The sequence below is a fragment of the Saccopteryx leptura genome, chromosome 11 (genome assembly GCF_036850995.1).
Source record: "Saccopteryx leptura isolate mSacLep1 chromosome 11, mSacLep1_pri_phased_curated, whole genome shotgun sequence".
Lineage (NCBI taxonomy): Eukaryota > Metazoa > Chordata > Mammalia > Chiroptera > Emballonuridae > Saccopteryx > Saccopteryx leptura.
In genome coordinates this window covers 24368114-24386344 of record NC_089513.1, presented here as the reverse complement: position 1 = coordinate 24386344, position 18231 = coordinate 24368114, and the positions used below count along the sequence as shown (strand labels likewise).

Here is an 18231-nt window from a genome sequence, read left to right as displayed (position 1 = left end):
CCCAAAACTCTCCTATAAAACATGACAAGCAAGAGTCCTCTCCGAATGAGAGTTCCGAGAAAACTCTACCCAAGGTCTTTAGGCAAAACCACCTGCAAACCTTTCTGGATCCTATCTGTCCTATATCGTCCTATAATGCAGGCATGTCCCTGAGGAGTCCCATGCTCAGTTGTCTGAGATTGCAACTGAATGCCCTGAAAAGGTTCCCCTTCTCAGCCCACAAATACTGACACGCAAGATGAAAATATCACCATATTTTGTATGAACTGAAGACATTCCACCTTATCTTTTCCATCATCCTGAATAGGGACCTGCATGCCAACAAGCGTTTGTCATCTCTATGTCTTTCCTCTAAGTATCCAATTTTTGTGAATAACGAGAAAATGCGCAGAAGCATCTGAATGCATACATGTCGCTTAACGAAAAACAAACCCCTGAAAGTGAAGTGTAATTACCAGGTTAAAACAAAACGCACCCAGTTCCCAGAGCCTATCATATCTCTCGCCTCAGCGCGCGACTCCCCCCGACAGTGCTCCTGTTGTGTCAGATAGTGGCAGTGTTGAGCCCGGGAACCCGCGCCGAGCCCACGGCGGTCCCCGCGGCCGCCCAGTCTCCGCGGCTGACTCCCGAGCGCAGGAGCTACTGGGCCGCGAGGGCGCTGGGGAGCGGGAGGGGATCGAGGGGCAGCGAGGGGTCCCCGAGGGCCTCCAAGAACTGTTTTCCTCCCCCCCCCCCCCCGGGCCAGAGTCCCACTCCCTCCAATTGATCGAAATTCACTGAGAGGAGAGTGAGGGAGAGGTCGCTCTTGACTGGCTGCGCCTCCCGGGCTCCAGCCGGGGAAGCGCCCCGGTCCTTTGGGCGAGCAGTGTGGGCTCCTGAGCCACCTCCGAGGCAGATCGCGGGGTGGCGGTCCCCGCTGGGCTCCTCCGCGCGGCCACTCCGGTCCTCCCCCCTCTCCCGCCCGCACCCTCCCCCTTCCTTTCACTAGGACTCCGGGACTCGGGAGAGGGCGCGGGAGGCAGGCACACGGCCCGACCCCACTCCAGCGCTCGCCGGGGACGCAGGCGGGCGGCGAGGGGACGCGGCGGGGGCGCGGGGCGGGCGCGGCCATGGAGCGGCGGCGGCGGCGGTGGCGGCAGCACTAGCGACTGCGGGCGGACCGGCGAGCGGGCGGGCAGGGCCGCTCGGCACCGCGGACCGAACTGCACAGCTCAGCAAAAGCGCCCTCGCCCTCCGCGCGCCGCCTCCTGCGAGCCCAAACCCGGCAACATTTTTTAAAGCGCCAATCCAGCCTTTGAAGAAAAGGGGGAAAAAAATAGCATTGGTCGGAGAGACGGGAATATACATATACAATTTTTTTTTTTTTTTTTTTTGGCTTCTGCTAAAATTAGCCGGCTCGTCGCGCGCCCGTGTGCGAGTGTGTGTGTGTGTGTGTGTGTGTGTGTGTGTGTGTGTGTGTGTGTGTGAATGTGATTACTCCCGGACTCCTCGGGCTCCGGAGACGCCATTTTCCCCCTTGATATCTCTCTCCATAAATCGGTGGCGCGGCGGAGGCGGCCGCGCCGGGCGGGAAGCGCGGGGCCGGCCGGGGCGCCTGCTGCCGCCACCGCGCGCTCGGGGGCCCCGGCGCCCCCCGAGCTAGAGCGGCCCACCTGAGGCTCGCCGTTTGACAGATGCTCATTGCCATGGAGTTACCGCAGCAGCACCTTTGGGGACTCGGGCGAGCGACCGGAACCGGGATCTGAGCGAGCGCCTGGGCCAGCAGAGCCGGAGCCGCCGGGACATGGGTGAGCATGCCGACGACCTTGGCCCGGGAGCCCATCGCACAGCCTCCCGCTGCACCTCGGCCCCCCTGCACGCCAGGGACTGGGGCGGCGTGTGTGTGTGTCCTGCATGCAAAACTTAACGTTGCCTTGCCGGGGCTTTGACTTTGCACCCAGCGGTAAGGGGGAGACGGGGCCAAGGAGACGGGATGCTGGGGTCCTGGCGAGGCTGCCGCGGATGGGCGCGATTCCGGCCCGCTCTCGGGTGGGTAGCGATGCTGGCTCATTTGGAGTGGCCCGTTGGTGGCGGCGATGGTGGAAGCGTTGGGCTGGAAGGCTGGGAGCTTATTGAGTTTCGCCTAATCTGATTCCCCCCAGCCCCCGCCTTTTGCACCCTCCCTTGGTCCTGCCGCCGGCTGCCAGGGCTGGCGGGTTTGGTGTTGGTGGAGTGGACTCGGAGGGGGCGGGGGAGAGGGAAAGGGGTGGGAAGGCGGCAGGATTTTTTTCTCTTTGTAACTTGCAGGTTAAGTGGAGCTAGAGAGCTACATTGTAACCTAGTTGGATTTGGGGGGGGGGGGGGGGGGAATGTATCAGAATCTAACGTGTCGTTAATAGAAAGAAGAACAGGGAAGAAGTGGTCCAGCCGGCGAAGGTTGGTGTGTGCTTGTGTTGTGGCTCTGTGCTAGTCTTTCTCTTAAAATCTTAATCAGTGGAGCCGAGTCTCTTTCTCATGCTCTACGGTTTGGGGACTCTGAAAAGACAGGAATTCCCTTAAAAGCAGACGAATGCCTGTTTTGAAAGCACGCATTGTGTGTGTTTCTAGAGGAGCCGTGGGCTTGGGAATTAAGGACAGGCTTCCCCGATCGGTGGTTTCCAGTGGGAAATCACTCTGGAAAGGGAGCCCTTCAGTATCGATTTATTGTTTTTGTCTTTCAAGCCATTATCTCTTTGACTAAAATACTGTCTGCGAAGTTCCACAGAGACAAAGTCAGGTAAACTGGAGTGGGCAGATCTTTACCAAGATGGTGATAACGGTGATGCTGTTTTTGGTGTCTGTCTGTGAGGGAAGCATTGTTGGGTAATAGCAATTTTTGATCAGTAGAGCATGCTGGTTCAAAAAAAAAAAATAAGTAACTGCCAAATGCTTGTCTTCTGTGCTCCTCCCCACACGCTACAAGCATCTCTTCTCCCCTGACCCACAACAGTTACTGCAATTCTGAAATTGGATCCAACTGGAAATATTTTGTTTGGAGATGAGAAAGTTGTTTAATTGGGCCGAGGAGATGAGACTAGAGGTCCTGGAAGTGTGGGGAACCGGTTCTTATCGCCGGTGATGCTGCGTTGATTCTTTATGTGTTGTGTTGTCTGTGTGGGTGTGTAGGTCTAGAAGGACTGTTGAGGGAAGGATTTCCGATGTGTTTCCGCTTCAAATAAACTGTCCTGATAATCTTGTGGTTGATGTCCAATGCTAAAAGGACAATTTGTGTGTGTCTTTATTCCTGCAGAAGCTCTCCTCCAAAGGGCAATTTATTCTGGAATCTGTAGCAGCTATTTTCCCTGCCTAGCCTCCCTCCCCGCTGCCGGTCCACACCCCCACCCCCAAAGTTTGGTTGGAGTCCACGGTCTTTACAGAAATACTGGTATTACTTGTTTTTCTCTCGCATGATTTTTTATTCTCTGTTTATACTCTTCATCCTGTTTTTCTGCTTTTCCTGTAGGTTTGTATAAAACAAACAAACAAACAAAAAACCTTATAAAGTAGTCACCAAAAACAATCTGGCAGTTCAGCTCCGCCTCTTAGCCTCCTTTAGTTCACATCAGTAAAGTGGATGTGCCCCATCTGAATTCCTCTTCATCTGCGAGCACTTGTGTGTGTGTTTGTGTTGTGTGTGTGTGTGTGTTGAGAGGTGAAGGCAGGAGTGGGCTCCAGAAGAGGGACATGGAGAGAAAGGGTGGTGTTCTGTGCAGGCCTCGTCTGCACACTGGGGCCAGACCTGGTCGGTCTGGAAGAGTTTCCTTTGCACACCCCAGTTAGATGTTGTCTGGCCGGGATGGGGAGGCGGAGCCAACTAGCCAGGAGGCGTGTAAGGGTGGAGAAAGTTTGTAGCACTTTAAAATGTAGCCAGTTTACAATCCCAGGTCACAGTCTCCCCCTTCTTCTGTTTTCTGTGGCTTCCACTATCCCAAGACTCCCTGAGGGAGGCAGGATTTCTTTTGCCCTGACCCGGGAGTCCCTAGTTTCAGAACCAAGTCTAAGACTTTATGTCTTCTTTCTCTGTGCTTAATTGAATTGCCTGCTAGAAGAGGAAGGTATTAGGACAGATCAGAGGAGTGTGGTTGAGTACAGAATCTTTGCAAATTTCAGGGAAGGTAGGCTGAGAAATTGTGGAGACCAGGTACTCTGAAAGTGCTGTTTCGCATGCCATCTCCCCTCCCTCATTAATAAAAAAATGTCTAAGTCTTGGGAAGTTGATTTGGTGTTAGAGCTGGGCTGTGAGAGCTGCTTGCCACTCTGGTAACCTGAGCTGGACTGGGGGGAGGAGGTGGTGCACCAGTGCAATCAGGAGCCAGAAGAGGGAAACAGACTTGTCTCCTTTAGCAGGGAAAATAGATGTGTCACTGGAATAAACAAACTGGACGTGGGGGAGGGGAAGGCTTGTAGCGAACATAAGGCAGAGTGGCTGAGAGACAGCCATGTGGGTTAGGAGGGGGCCACTTTTAGCTTGGAGAAAATATCAACTGCCTTATATGTTCATGAATGGGCTAGACAAGTGACCGAGTATAATCTGATCTTTTATATGTTCACATGAGAATGTTATATAGGAAGGCTCTGTTGGCAGACTCAGCTCTGGACTTGACACGGGGGAAGCCTAGGGGTACCCCTGAGTGATCCGCAGAGCCTTTGGTGCCATGAGGGCTTCTGGTCCTGCACTTGTATGTTCATGGCAAGCTACTTTGTAAATCACCTGACCTCAAAGGTGGTTGGAGGGAAAGAGAAAACAGTGCAGAATTCAATTGAAAATGGTCAGTGGTCAGAAGCAGGAGGCAGGAGCTTGCTGAAGAAGAAATAAATAGGTAGGCTCTTCCCCCTGGATTCCCGATTCTGTTTCTGCCATTATCTTGACTTTCAGTTCCATTAGGGGCCAGGTCAATACTTGTCTGGCACAGAGGTGCGCCTCCAGAAGAGGAGAGTTTTCTCGAGCGGTCGTTATTGTTAGTTGTACTCCAGTCTCCCTCTGAAGCTTCTTTATCCCGTGCAAGAGGAGGAAGTTGAGAAGCAGCTCAGAAGGATGGGGCATCCCTCCTAGATTCCCGAGGAGACACTGAAACTTGGTTGGGCCCTGCCTCCCAGAATGCCAGTTTTTCCCTTGGAGACTTGAAGTTTTAATTGAAACCAGAAAGCTATTGAAGGCTGACCCAGCCAATGGAACCTTGTTTTCTCTGCTGCACCGGAATGGGAAATAAATTATTTATTTATTTTTAATTTTTATTTATTTATTTATTTATTTATTTATTTATTTATTTATTTATTTTTGCTGTTGGCATTTCAAGCTGCTTTGGTTCTGATCCTGCAAGTAGAATGGGGTGAATTGTTATTAACACGTCGGCATTGTCAGGAGTTGCAGCACCTTAGAAAATGGTATGATGTCATTGAGTTTGCTCAGGGACTCATTGTGCGCGATAGTGCTGGTGGGGTTTAGGAGGCTGCTCTTGTCCTCATAGAGTGCCTGCCACATGTCAATGTGCTTGGTCCCTGGGTTCCTGTGAAGAAAAGACCAAACAATTAAATTCCATTCCTCTCTAGTGACATATGAAACTGGGGGAGTTACCCCAAATTGTTTTGGGGCCAGGATTAAGTAAGGAGCACTCTCATTATAGATATTGCCATAGGTTTGGTCCTGCCTCTTTTAAAGCTGTTCCTAAAGGTGACCTGGTGTTTCACAAACTCTTCATAATGTTGCAGAGGCTTTGGGCAGCCAAACACGTGATTGGTACAGAAAACGAAACACCCAAGATGCCCACAGAGTTACTTCCTGAACGCGGGGAAGTGCTGTCCTGCATTCTTGTTTGGTTCTGAGGTTTTAGTTTCTATTTTTCACTCAGTCTTCTATTAGATTCTGATGCCTCCTTAGACACACCAAGTAGGGGCGATATAATTTGGGGGAACTGGTAACCTTAGTAGGTTACTGAGACTTTGTTAAGGGCCCTTCCAGTTCTCATTAGGGAGTTTGAAACCTTCAGATTGAATCAGCTTCCCTTTCAGAGTTGGTCTGCCCTCCCTTGGAGGGTGCCCTCTAAGGTTGAGGAAACATTATTTTTTTTGATGACCTTTGGCTTAAAAACCCACAGTTTACTTCCTGTCCAGTTCATAGCAAATGATGCCAGGGTCAGATGGAGAAGGTGAGCAGGCCAAAAGCCCTCAGGATCACTTGGCGGAAGGAGCCACACCTCCCAGGGGCTGTTGATGGATTGTGATCAGCAGGCTCGTGCGGAATAGTTACAGGAAGAGCCAGCTGAGCTGGCCCGTAGGCATGCAGAGGCCTTTCCATGCATTGGGGACAGAGCGGGAATGAGTGGTGAACAGAACTTTGCCAGCTTGGGAAAAATATTTCCCTAACCCAACTTACTTTTTTTTCATTCAAAATACTACTTTTCATATGCATGACACTTTGCCCTTTTCAAAAATATCTTCATATCATATTCTCCCGCCCCCTTGATTGTCCTGAGGAGACAGGCCAGATACGCATTGAGTCCTAATTCAGCTGAGGCAGAGATACAGTGACTTGCAGATATGACACAAGTTGATGTCCGACCTGGGACCAGGCAACTGTGCTATGAAGTGTGAAGAACATCACACCTAAAATGACAAATCTACTTTGGGTCCTGTTCCCCTGTACTTCCCAGCTAAGTGATGCCGGCAAGTTATTTCAGCTCTCTGAACCCCAGTAACCCAATCAGTAAAATAGGGATAAAGATGCTTACCCTATCTGCTTCACAGGGGGCGTGAGGATTAAATAATACCAGCTAATTTCTGTAATTGAACTCTGAGAGGATTTCCATGCTGCCTCTGGAAACTGGTCCTGAGATCATTGTCACGATAGCCCAGAGATTAATAACCACTGGGGATGACCAGAAATGCCTGCAGGGCCCCTTGTGATCTAAGGCAATCAGGGAATAGTTGTTTTCTGCTCTGGAGTTGACTCATGAAAAAAAAAAAAAAAAAAGAAACTCAGTTGACTTTTTGGATGCTTACTGTGCTATGCATATCTAAAACTCAAAGTCTCAGATGATATCCACTTTGGGCTCATTATGTGTTGGTGCTTAGGTGATGCTCTTTGAGTTAGGAATGAGGAGGAGAAAGGGGAAAAGACACAGACACACAGAGAGGGGAGGCAAAGCAGAAATGGGGGAGGGGGGGTCTCTATTAGGGATTTACAGTGGCTGAGCAGTGACATTCAGGACAGAATTTTTAGCCTCTCTAAAGAAACGAAGTGATGGCATGATTACCTGTGTTCTAGCAAATCCAGTGATTTCTCTAGAATTGGGAAAGGCCTTCACAGTCCATCTGTTCACTGACTCTTCTGGAGTGTTCCTCTTTCTTTGCCCTGTGTGGCAGCCTGTGCCTGGCACCTGGCAGTATTTTCTCACGAACCCCCTTTTACACAACACTCATAGCCCTCTGCTCCCATCAGACTCATTTTCTTGGTGACCTAAGGCACTCTCTGCACACGTCCGCCTACACCCCTCAGCTTGCTCCTCGTCACCACCTCCCCTGCAGACGGTGTCCTCATTGGTCCCATCTAGACAGAACGTCATCTTCCTGGACACAGGACCAGCTCTCTCTCAGGTCCTCACCCAGGTCCCCAGAGCATTTGCCGAGCAACCTGTGCGTGTTGCTTCTCTATTGTCACCACCTCCCCAGGCTGTGAGTTCTAGGTGAAAGGGGACATGTTTACCCCCACAAAACCCAACCCTTGCTAATGAATGATTTCTGGGGCATGAAGAATGACAGAGTTTATGGAAAGATAGCATGTTCAAAGTGAATGCCGTTTAAGGTATGCTAAAGCTCAGCACTGTGAAGCAACACAATGAAGACCTCTTAGACAAAGTGAATAATCACCACTTACGTTAATGGCTTTTTATATGTTTGGCTATCTTTCAGGGGCAGTCACATACTCTCAGTTTCTCCCTCAAAGCCTAAGAGTTAATGATGTTTCACCACATATACATTCTTTCAGTTACTGATTCACTCATTCATTGAATCATCAAATAATTATTAAGTCCCTACTAGAGTCTCGTCATCACAATAGCACACACAGCACTTGACTTTCTCTGAAAATTCCAATTGCATTTTTTGTCCACCACACTGATTTTGGCACTTAACCATGCAGTCTTCTCTGCTACGTAAGTCCAAGTGCTTCCCCTGCTCCTCGGTGACCATGAGCTTGGCCAGTGGCAAAGAAGGCTGAGCAGAGACACACTCAGAGGGGGAAGTCCAAGGGAGGGCTTCTGAGAGGCAGGCTTCAGACTGGGCTGGCCGCCCATGAGCCTGTGAACTAGCCTATGGGACTAGTTCCATTGCCTTTTCACTCCTTCACTTGAGCCCCAGTGAAGGGAAAAGAGTCTGATTAATACAAAATTCTGCAATGCTAGAAGCATCCCAGAAAATGTAAAGCTTTCTTGGAGCTCAGAGCTCCTCCACCCCATGTAATGGCATCTCAACACCCATCTAAAGCAATCCTCCTGAGGATTTGTGCACTTTATGGTGGAAAAAATAAGTGACAGAAGGGGCTGGGATCCGGAGGAGCTCTCCATTCAGAACGGGGAGGGGGCAGACTTGGAGGGCAGGGAAGGGAAGGGAAGGGAGGGATGGTGAGCTAAGGGTGAAAAAATACCATAGTGGATAGTGTAAAAGGAAGAATAAGATTGATTCCCTACGTCGTTTTTAAAAACTGGTCCTCTTTGGTGGGATAACTTTGTTGAGACAAGGGACATGGAATAGACAGACAGCTTCTAGAAAAGCTGGGATATGTTCTGTCATTGGGCTTTGTTGCTGCCTCCTGTCTCCTGTAGGCATCTGGAATCTCCTCTTTGGTTCTTTCATGAACCTCATGGAGCTAGGAGGCTGGGTGTTAGTTTTCTGTGTACGTTGAGCATGAAGACTGTGGCCATGCCTGTGCTCCTGGGCTGTCTTTCTAATGCCCACAGCAAAGTGTGCCCTGCCGTGGCCTGTGTTCAGTAACTACTAGCGAGTTTGTGTGGATGCATTTTGAGACCAAAAGGAGTACCCACGGTTTGTCCAATGCCAGGGAGAGGCCTCTGTACTTTGGGTTGAGGTGGGATTAGAAAAGTTGGGCTTTGACCTGGGGCCCTGTGAAAGTTCTACCAGAGTTCTAACTTACTTAGGAGCACACTGGTTGGATATTGAAGAAGAAGGAAGTTCTGCAAGCTACTGAGTTGCTGCAATTGCTTTTACCCTAGGACTTGGGATGGGGGTGAGGGGAGTATGTGACACTATTAGCCTGAACGAGAAGGAATTTCTTCATTATTCCTTCTCTCTGCCAGAGACGGGCAGTTCTCTCAGTAGAAAGAAGCTGATTGGGACTTGAACTTGGAGCTGGAGAGATGTGGGACTGCAGCCGCTGCAGTTGATACCCAGCATAGCAGCCTCAGCATGCTCGTCAGAAGCATCGGTGCTGTTGTTGTGCTTGCAGCAAAATAATGAAATCTGGGTGGCAAGTCCCCTTGCAGTTGTTGGTGGCTGTGTCTGTGACCTATTATTATTTGAACAATGAGAGCTTTGATTTTTTTTTTAAAGTATTGATTAATAATGGTGGCTAAAAGGGATGATTTGATGTGAAAGCCCTATGGGCCTCCTTTCTGCTCATTATTTTGTACTCCAGAGCTCGATTACAGTTGGGTTTTTGATCCTCAAATATTTATTAAAGCCTCCGCACTGCAGCTTATGTGAGACCTTGTTCCTGGCGCTGTTGGGCGGGAAAGGTCCGGTGTGAGATGTAGCTTTCACCTTTGAAGAGTGGACAGTATGTCTGCCGAGCTGTGCTCAGCTCAGATGGAAAGCATCAGCCGGTAGCCACAGTGAGAGTGTGATCTCAGTGGAGTGATGCTGTTTGTGTGACCAGGGCGAGGGTGCAGTCCGGGAAGGCTTTGAGGAGGGTGTGCTTTGGAGTTTGACAACAGAATTGGGCGAAGGGGACATTCTTGGCGGGGGAGTAGCTTCTGCACAGGAGCAGAGGTGGGACAGAATTTGAATGTGAATTTGGGACAGAATTTGAATGTGAATTTGGAATTGCCACAAGAAAGGATTGCTAATTACCAACATGTATTGCATGTGACAGGGACAGGGCAGCCCTGATTATGAAGGTCCAACTGAATGACATTGACGGGCTGGCCACCCATAGCAGGCGATGTGGTGGTCTGAGCTCACAGTGCGAAGGAGAAAATGCAGGGCCCTCTAAATTGGACTCAGTCTAGTTGCCCAGAGCTTTTGTTCAAACTCATCAATTCTTCAATCCACTGATTCAGCAAACTTTGTTTGCTCGTTGACATTTAAACATGAGCCGGACCCTAAAGGATGGAGAGGACCTTGTCTCTGCTGTCAGTCTAGTGGGAGACACCAGAACAGCTCTCGAAAACCAGTGTGGTAGAGTCACAGCGAAGTCACCTAGGGCTCAGTAACCAAACTTCAGTGAGAGCACAGGGAAGGCCAGCACCCCGCAGTTGCTCAGATTAGGAGAGAGGAAGGGGTAGGTGGGGCTTGGGCTGATCTTGAGTAAAGGGCCTGTCTTCAGGAGAGCAGCAGGGGAGATAATCACCCTGAGAATGGAGAGGTAGAAAGGAGACCACTTCCCAGAGACCAGGGCTTTGTGGAGTGGCAGGCAGCAGGACAGCTGGGATGGGGGCCCATGAGAAACAGACCGAGGCTATGTCTCCCCAGAACTGAGACAGGAGCTGGGGTTTTCAGGGTGTAGTTTTCACAAAGGTGCTCTATCAGAGAACGTCCACACCTGTCACACACGAGACAACCCTGACATCTGTCTGTTCAACCCGCCCCTGCTCTTGTCAACTACCAGCTCTTTAGTCTGGAGTTCAAAAGAGTTATCTTTAGAACAAAAACCAAAAATATATATAAGATCCAGAATATGGGAGGGTCAGCCACTCTGAGAAACAGAAGAGCTCTCTCGCGTTCCTCTCTAGGAGTTGGATGCGTAAGTGGGGAAATACATGTGCAAGTTGCAGTAAATGCAATGTTGAAATGACAGTTCAAGACGCTGAATAAGAAATATAAAGGAAGGAAAACGGAGCTAATCTTTGTTTAGCTCTCTGGTCTGCCTAGCATCTCTTATGTGGCAGAAGCACAAACTTGTGTCAGATTATACTTTATGTTCAATTGACAACAAGCAAAACAATTGCTGGATCAGATGGTTGAGAAGTTGAGGAATTTAAATTAAGCCTGAACAGGATATGAAGTCAAAATTAGAGGGCCTAGAAAGGAAGACTGTGGGATTTATTATCTGATTTTTCACTGGAGTCCCATTGCCTTCAGGGAAGTCTGTCATTTTTCATCCCCAATTTACTGATGGCATGGTGGAGGACCAGAGTCTGAGTGACTACTCATTCTAGGTGTTTAAAGTGATGACATTGTGGTTCAAAGGCAAGCAAATGATATTTGGAGTCAGACAGAACTACCTCTGTCATTTCAATACATTTGTCAACTTCAGTTTTCTTATCTGTAAGTGGATACATCTCAGTGTTGCATCAAATAATAAACTTAAAGCGCTTGTTATATACTAAATGCCTGTTCAGAGTTAGAATTCTTTGCTTTACCTTGTGGATCTCTGCACTCCGCTCACAGGACCTATTACGATCACAGTTACTTCTTACAGGTCTGCCCTGCGATATTTAAACTGCGCGAGTGCTGTTCTGCACATCATTATTTACGTTTCCCTTTTAAGATTCTGTGAAGACACTAGGAGGGCAGTTAAGAAAACTGATGCTCAGATGGTTTAAATGATGTGGCAAGTCAATGGCAAACTGGTTTCTGAGCTCACGTCTATAGAAGCAGTTAAGAGTGTTTGGTTGAAAGCAGGCATCATGCTGTGTTTTAAGGACATCATGATGTAAAAGTAAAAGCACAGGCTTTGAAGTTGTGTCGGCCTGGATTTGATCGTGGACCTGGCACAGGTAGTGTGTGTCCATGAGCCAGCTGTTGACCTCCCGGGACCATAATTTTCACATCTGTAAAATTACGACAGGTCTTCTGGATCACAGGGTTGTTGTCCTGATTAAATGGATGATGTCTCTCAAGGCCATTGGTTGTGTTTATCCCCCTCTCTCCATGCACCTGTGTACCTTCCTTGACTACAGATCACAGGTAATTTGCCAAAGCCAGAGCTCAGACCTGTAGACTGGAGGGTTGGCCCCACCTGAGCTTTAAAGATGCTCCCTCCAGGGCCGAAGACCCAGGGCTCATTCTGTTGTGGTGTGTTATTAGTTCCCAGAGGAAGTGCTGTTTTTGCAGTTAGAGCTGGAGCTGTTGGTTAGCAGACAGTGTGTGCGGCCTCTGGCTTCTGGGAGCTTGGTTCTGTTTCTCTCCCTGTTGTGGAGATTCCCACGTAGGGACTGAGTCTTGGTCTCGCATTATGCCCAGCCAGGAAGAGCTGCAGTGCCAGGAAAATCTATAAGGAGGTGTGAGGTGCCCACCCTGTCTTTGAGGGGCTTCTGTCGAGGAGGTAAAGCTCAGCACCAGAGAATGTCAGCACTGGAGGGAGCCACGAGTCTGCCGCAGTTCACCCCTCATTCTGCAGATGAAGACGGGGAAACCCAAGGACAGAAGGGAACTTGCCCACGGCCACCCAGCTCCAAATGGCAGAGCAGAGAATTGAATCTAGGATCCAGGACTGAACTCAGTCTTACTCCCTCTAGGAAACAAACTGGGAACTAGAGAAAAGCAACACTCAAACAACACCAAAATACTGAAGTTAGCAGGTGCATGTTAAACTACTTGTAAGTGCTTGATTGTCAGGGAAATGGAGAAGGCTGGTTTCCAGCCTTTGCCCCTCAGGCCTTGCGTGGGATCTGTGAAGAGAAGGCAGCATTTAGACAGATGCTAGCATTGGTGGTAGAGACAGTGGGAGTAAATCAAATTTCCCTCAAATTTTGAAGATGGAGTAAGGTGATCCCAACAGGTTTTTTTTTCATAAGGATCTATTTGATCTTCCATTACTTTTCAAAACAACCTTGAGGTAAGGTTATAACCCAAATTCCAAATGAGACTTGAACAGTTTAAGTATATTTTCCAAGAACATAATTACCAAATGAAAAATGAAGGCTAAGTAATCTAACTGTGACATTGAAGCGGTGTTACTTTCCTTCTTCTTGTCAAGGAGACACATGGCTTGGGCACTTGCTATTGGGCACCTGCTGGACATGTTCATTGTGCTTTGAACTGAGGTAGAGGCTTTTTGTAAAGCCTAGCCCCTTCCCTCATTGCTGTCCTGGTCTGGTGGGAGAGCTAACTAAGTCAACGAAACATTGCAGTGTACTTTGCCAAGTGCTTTGGTAGCAGAATGTTCAGGAAAGTTTGAACAAGACCTGAGTATGAGTTTGTGTGTGTGTGTGTGTGTGTGTGTGTGTTCGTGTGTGTGACACACGTGTGTACACACACGGGGAAAGGAGTAGAAAAGGATGGTCCAGCCAGTCTTCATGAAGGAGGTGAATCTTGACCCACTTCTTGAAGGATGAATTAGAGCTAACCAGGTGAAGGAAGGCAAAAGGGACGACCAGCCAGAACAGGCAGCCCGATCCATGAAAGGATGCAAATCAGCGGGACTGGGGGAGCCGCAGCTCAGGAGAAGCTGCTAGGACACATGATGGGAGTGATATTCAGGGAGTACAGGTTGGAGAAGGTGACCTGTGCTCAGGAAGGTCCCACCCAGGTGTGCAGGTGGGAGAAAAGCCACTGAGTCTGAGCATCATTCTTTGCTGTGACCATCGGTGTGTTTGTTGAGTCAGAGAATGGTGGGCAGAGCTGCTTTTGCCCTTGCTGATTGAGGGCTGGGTGAGGGTTCGGTCACTCGATCAATTCATTAGTGTTTATGGAGCATTTACTCTGGGTATTTCTGCAGCAGGAAGGATTTCAGAGACCCATCATTCAGAGTCATGGGAACCTGAGTCAAATGGTGCCTGGCTGGCCTTTGACACGGCCTCTCATTCAGCGTTCACTCAGTGAATAACTTGGAGTGCTGCTCTGTGGACCAGGAGCTGTGCTAGGCCCTGGAGGTTCCATGGTGAGCCAAACAGACACAGCTCCTACCCTCAAGGGCTTACCTTCTAATGGGGTAGGCAGAGCTGACACCAAGAGTGGCACTGGGTCAGTTGTAAAATACAGTGAGTGCTCGGAAAGAAAACCCTATGTAATAAAGGCACAGAGCAGGGAGTCCTGGTCTGCATTGGGAACCTCGGGGAAATGCGATTGGACCTGGGCCTGAGTAAGGAAGAAGCATTAACTCAAAGGGGCAGGAAGAGGTTTCCAGATACACGCAAAGTACTCCAGGTGGGAAAAGCCACTTCTGAGTCCCCACCAAAATACCTTAGGAGATACACAGAAATGTGAATGCCCAGTCTCCACAAAGCCAAAGCCAGACAACCTATTGCCAGAGTCGGAGACAGGATTCTCAGTGGGTCAAGGTTAGAAATACAGTGCTCCCCTATCTGTAGTCAGGTAGGCTCACACTCCATCCTTTTATACCTCTGCCCCCTAGGATCAGAAACTCACAATTTCTGTCAACCAGAAGAATAGGTAGTCATCAGGGCTGCTGCATGGGCCATGTTAATATAACAAACCAATGACGGTCTTCCCTAACATTATTATATGCTTTCTCGGAGTCTACAGCACTCAGAAAACAAATGGGCAAGACTGGATGAGAGAGATTCGAGAGTAGTGGAAAAGAAATTTGACTTCTGAGCAGAGAAGTTTCCTGGAATAAAGCTCTGAGACACAGACAGAAAGGGTCTTTGTAACAGTGCACATTGTGGATTTCAGCCTTTCCGAGTTTAAAAAATACAGCAGGAGGATCCCCTCTTAGTCTAGCAAAAACAGTTGTAGATCAATGTCTAGGGTCTGTGGTATCCTAGTAAATGCTTAACACCCTATTTTCCAGATTTTTAAAAAATCATGAATCAAGTATGGTGATTCCTATGGTGTAAATATTCCTACCATGGACAGTTTTCAGGCTACCAACTAGATCCCACTGAATGTGGAGGTTGGAAAAAAATCACATGGTAGGCTCTCAGGGGCACCTGGGTCTGGCTTCAGCATATCACTGTCACTGTTCACTAGGAAATGAGGTAATCGGGTCACTTGTAACAGCAACAGCTCTGAGAGGAGGATTTGGCTGGCTTCAAGATGGGTGGAAGATAGAATCGAAAGGAGATCAGTGTTTTTTCAGTAGATCAAGACTACCCTGCATGAGTCTCCTCATTAGAGCATAAATAAAGAGAAAGAAACCAACATGAGACCCTGGGGCAAGAGAAAAATTCAAAATATGGTAAGAGAAATAGTATAGGATAATTATTTATAGCTAGTGCTCAACTTACGACCACAATTGGTTCCGACAGACCAGTTGTAACACGATTTGGTCATAAGTTGAGTAGGCTATATGTATAGTACTGTGAAATGATGTTATAAAAATCTTTAAGTCAAAGACAAAGACAATTTCCTCTTGGTAAACATCTTGAAAGAGGTTTGATGAAAAATATCCAAGACACAAAACACAATTGCTGTACCGAGTCTGGGATAACAGTTGAAATGATGCACATGGAGATGGTAGTGCTGCTGGAAGCTGGTCTGCACTGTCGTATGCCCAGCTAGGCAACATCTGCGCTGCCAGGCGCAGAGCAGTCATGGCTAGCGACTGTGGTCGTAAAGTCGAATGGTCGTAAGTTGCATAGGTCATAAGATGATCAATACCTGTACTACAAAAGCAAAATAAGAATTTTAGAGAGCTGCCAGACATCTGCAACAGGAGGAAGCATGACCCTGGTGGAACAGGATTATAAGGTAATAAGGAGGGAGTGTTCTGAATGAAAAAGGCATCAGAATCATCTGGAAGGAGGCTGACTAAGGTAAAGAAAGATGGTTCAGATACAAACTGTACAATAGCAGGATTAAAAATCCATAGTCAATAAAGGCAAAGAGAAGAGTGAAACAGAATTAAATTGATATTATAGAGGCTAGATTAGGGTGATCTATCCCATAATGAAAAATACAGAAATAAACACAGTGAGAGAGAGAATGGGAGAAATGGAGAACAGTGCTGAGAGCTCTAAACTAAGAGTGTAGGACTAATTTATAAAGAGGTGAAGTCCACTTAATAGAAAAGATAATGAAAAGAATAATTGAACAGGACGCTCCTGAACTAGAAAAGACTTGTATGTACAGAACCAAAAACCTAGTTCCAGGAAACATGAAAAGAGCAAGATCCATGTAACACTCTACTTGCCATTAATAAAATTCTGCTCTAATGAAAAAGATCTTCAAGGATGAAGTTAAAGGAAACAAAAACAGCTTGACCTCCCTTTTCTCTTCTATTACTTCAAATGCTAGGAGACAGTCTACAGAGTTTTGAGAGGAAAGGTACTGACCCAGGGATTATATCGTCAGCCAGTGTCTTCTGCACATTGAGATGAAAGACATGCCTGGCCTTACGGGGACTCAGGATAAAGAGCTTTGGGGGAATTCGGGAAGGTCAAGAATGAAGCTTTGGACCTTCCTATATTTGTGATTATTTGTCTTTAAAACCCAAAGAGGTACATATGTTATTTAAATATATATATATACATTTTACAAGGAATATGTAGTGCCATTAAAAAGAAGATGAAAACCTTAACCTAATGAGAAAGATCATGAAGACTGTTTTTCCATTTTGTTGATGAAACTCTGAGGCTGAAAAAAGGCCTCAGAGGCCTCCTAAGTGGCACAACGAAATCCAGAATCGAAATACGTTGACTCCTGGTAGCTATGTCAAGGGCTCTCTCCGTTCCACCATGACATCCCTTTGGAAAGCAACAGTCAGGGTGAGGATAGCCTGTGTGCATCCTGGTAACAAAGCAGGTGGGAGAGGTGGATGATGCCAGGAAGCCTACACTGAGTTGCTTGGTTCATTTGTTAACTCAGTCAACCAACATGTCTTGAATGTTCATTGGGCACTGTACTGGGCATTGGGGTTGCATGGATGGATAACATTTAACTGATGCCTATTCTTAAAAGACTAAGAGTAAACCTAAGGGGAAAAGACCTTTTTACACAGTATAATAGCGCTCTATGGTCAAGGGAGTTGATGGGATTAGTACATAGACTAGGCCAACTCTAAACCCATCAGAATCTCTAGGAAAGTTTGGTAAAAGCCATGGAGCTGGGCCCCACTCTGGAGCCCTGATTCAGTAGGCAGGGCTCAAGAATTTGCATTTCCACCAAACCCTGGAATGAGTATGAGATCCCCAGACCAGCAGGTGCAGAATGTTTTTAAGACTAGGTAAATTCTTCCATCTTGCAGATTTGGAGGTGAGAGAGGATGTACTCTTAGGGGTTCCTTTGGGACATGGTTCCCTGTCTTGCAGAAAAATAATTCTGTAGGTTATACTATCCCATTTGGAGTGTCCCCTTAGGTATGTGGCTGTGCAGAGTAAAATTACAAAGTCTTGAATATAGAAGAGACCTCGGTCCCACTCTACTCATTGCTTAGATAAGTATGGAGTAAGGGACTCCAAGTGGCTGTGAATGGCAGAGCGGGAGTGGAGGCCAAGTTTCTGGACTCCTTGTTCTTTCTAAGTATGTCACCACCCTCTCCTTCTAGACCCTCTGTCCCCCGCCCTTGCCCCTGCCAGGGCCTCCTAGACAGTTATTTCCTAAGCAATTTCATTGTTCCTGTGCCCTGCCACCCACAAGTCCTGCAGGCAGCCATGGAAGGGTTAAACTTTTGTTGGACTGGAGGCCTGAGCCAAGTACAGAGTGTCCATTGTGCGCCCGCCCCCTCTGGAGGAGTTGCTGACTGCTGGAATGTGACAAGGCAAAACGTTTTCACCTTGCTGTGGCTTCCCCTCCTCTGTGAGTGTGAGTGAGTCAGTCAGTGCCTGTGTCACACCCGCGTGTTGGCAGGAGGGCACCCAAGAGGACTGTGCAGTTGTCTCTCAGACTCACCGACAAATTGACCCGTGAATTTGGGATGGCAGGTAGGAGCTGGGGGAAGGCAAAAGGTGGACAACAGCTTTGTGTGCTGGTGAGATAAACAGGTTAGATTTCTCTGGTCTTCACTTTTGAAAGCTTTTTTTTTATTTCCCAATGCGAGGGGTGCGTGTGGATATAAGGGGCTGGATTATCTATCAACCTCAGCATCGGCGGTGGATTTCGCAGGGGTGCCTGGGTGGGTGGGGCTGCATTTAGAGT

At 48.0% G+C, this 18231-nt stretch overlaps 1 protein-coding gene across 2 annotated transcripts in view; it reads left to right on the top strand.

Moving 5' to 3' along the window:
- Window positions 1–747: 747 nt before the first annotated feature.
- SETBP1 (SET binding protein 1) overlaps window positions 748–18231 on the top strand; it is a 356358-nt gene continuing 338874 nt past the window's right edge. The window contains exon 1 of one of the 2 annotated variants that reach the window (XM_066353555.1): window positions 748–1787. The gene's annotated coding sequence lies outside the window, so the exon portion shown is untranslated. Of the gene's footprint in view, window positions 1788–2343; window positions 2416–18231 lie in introns of those variants that run through there. The other variant, XM_066353557.1, reaches the window with a different exon arrangement.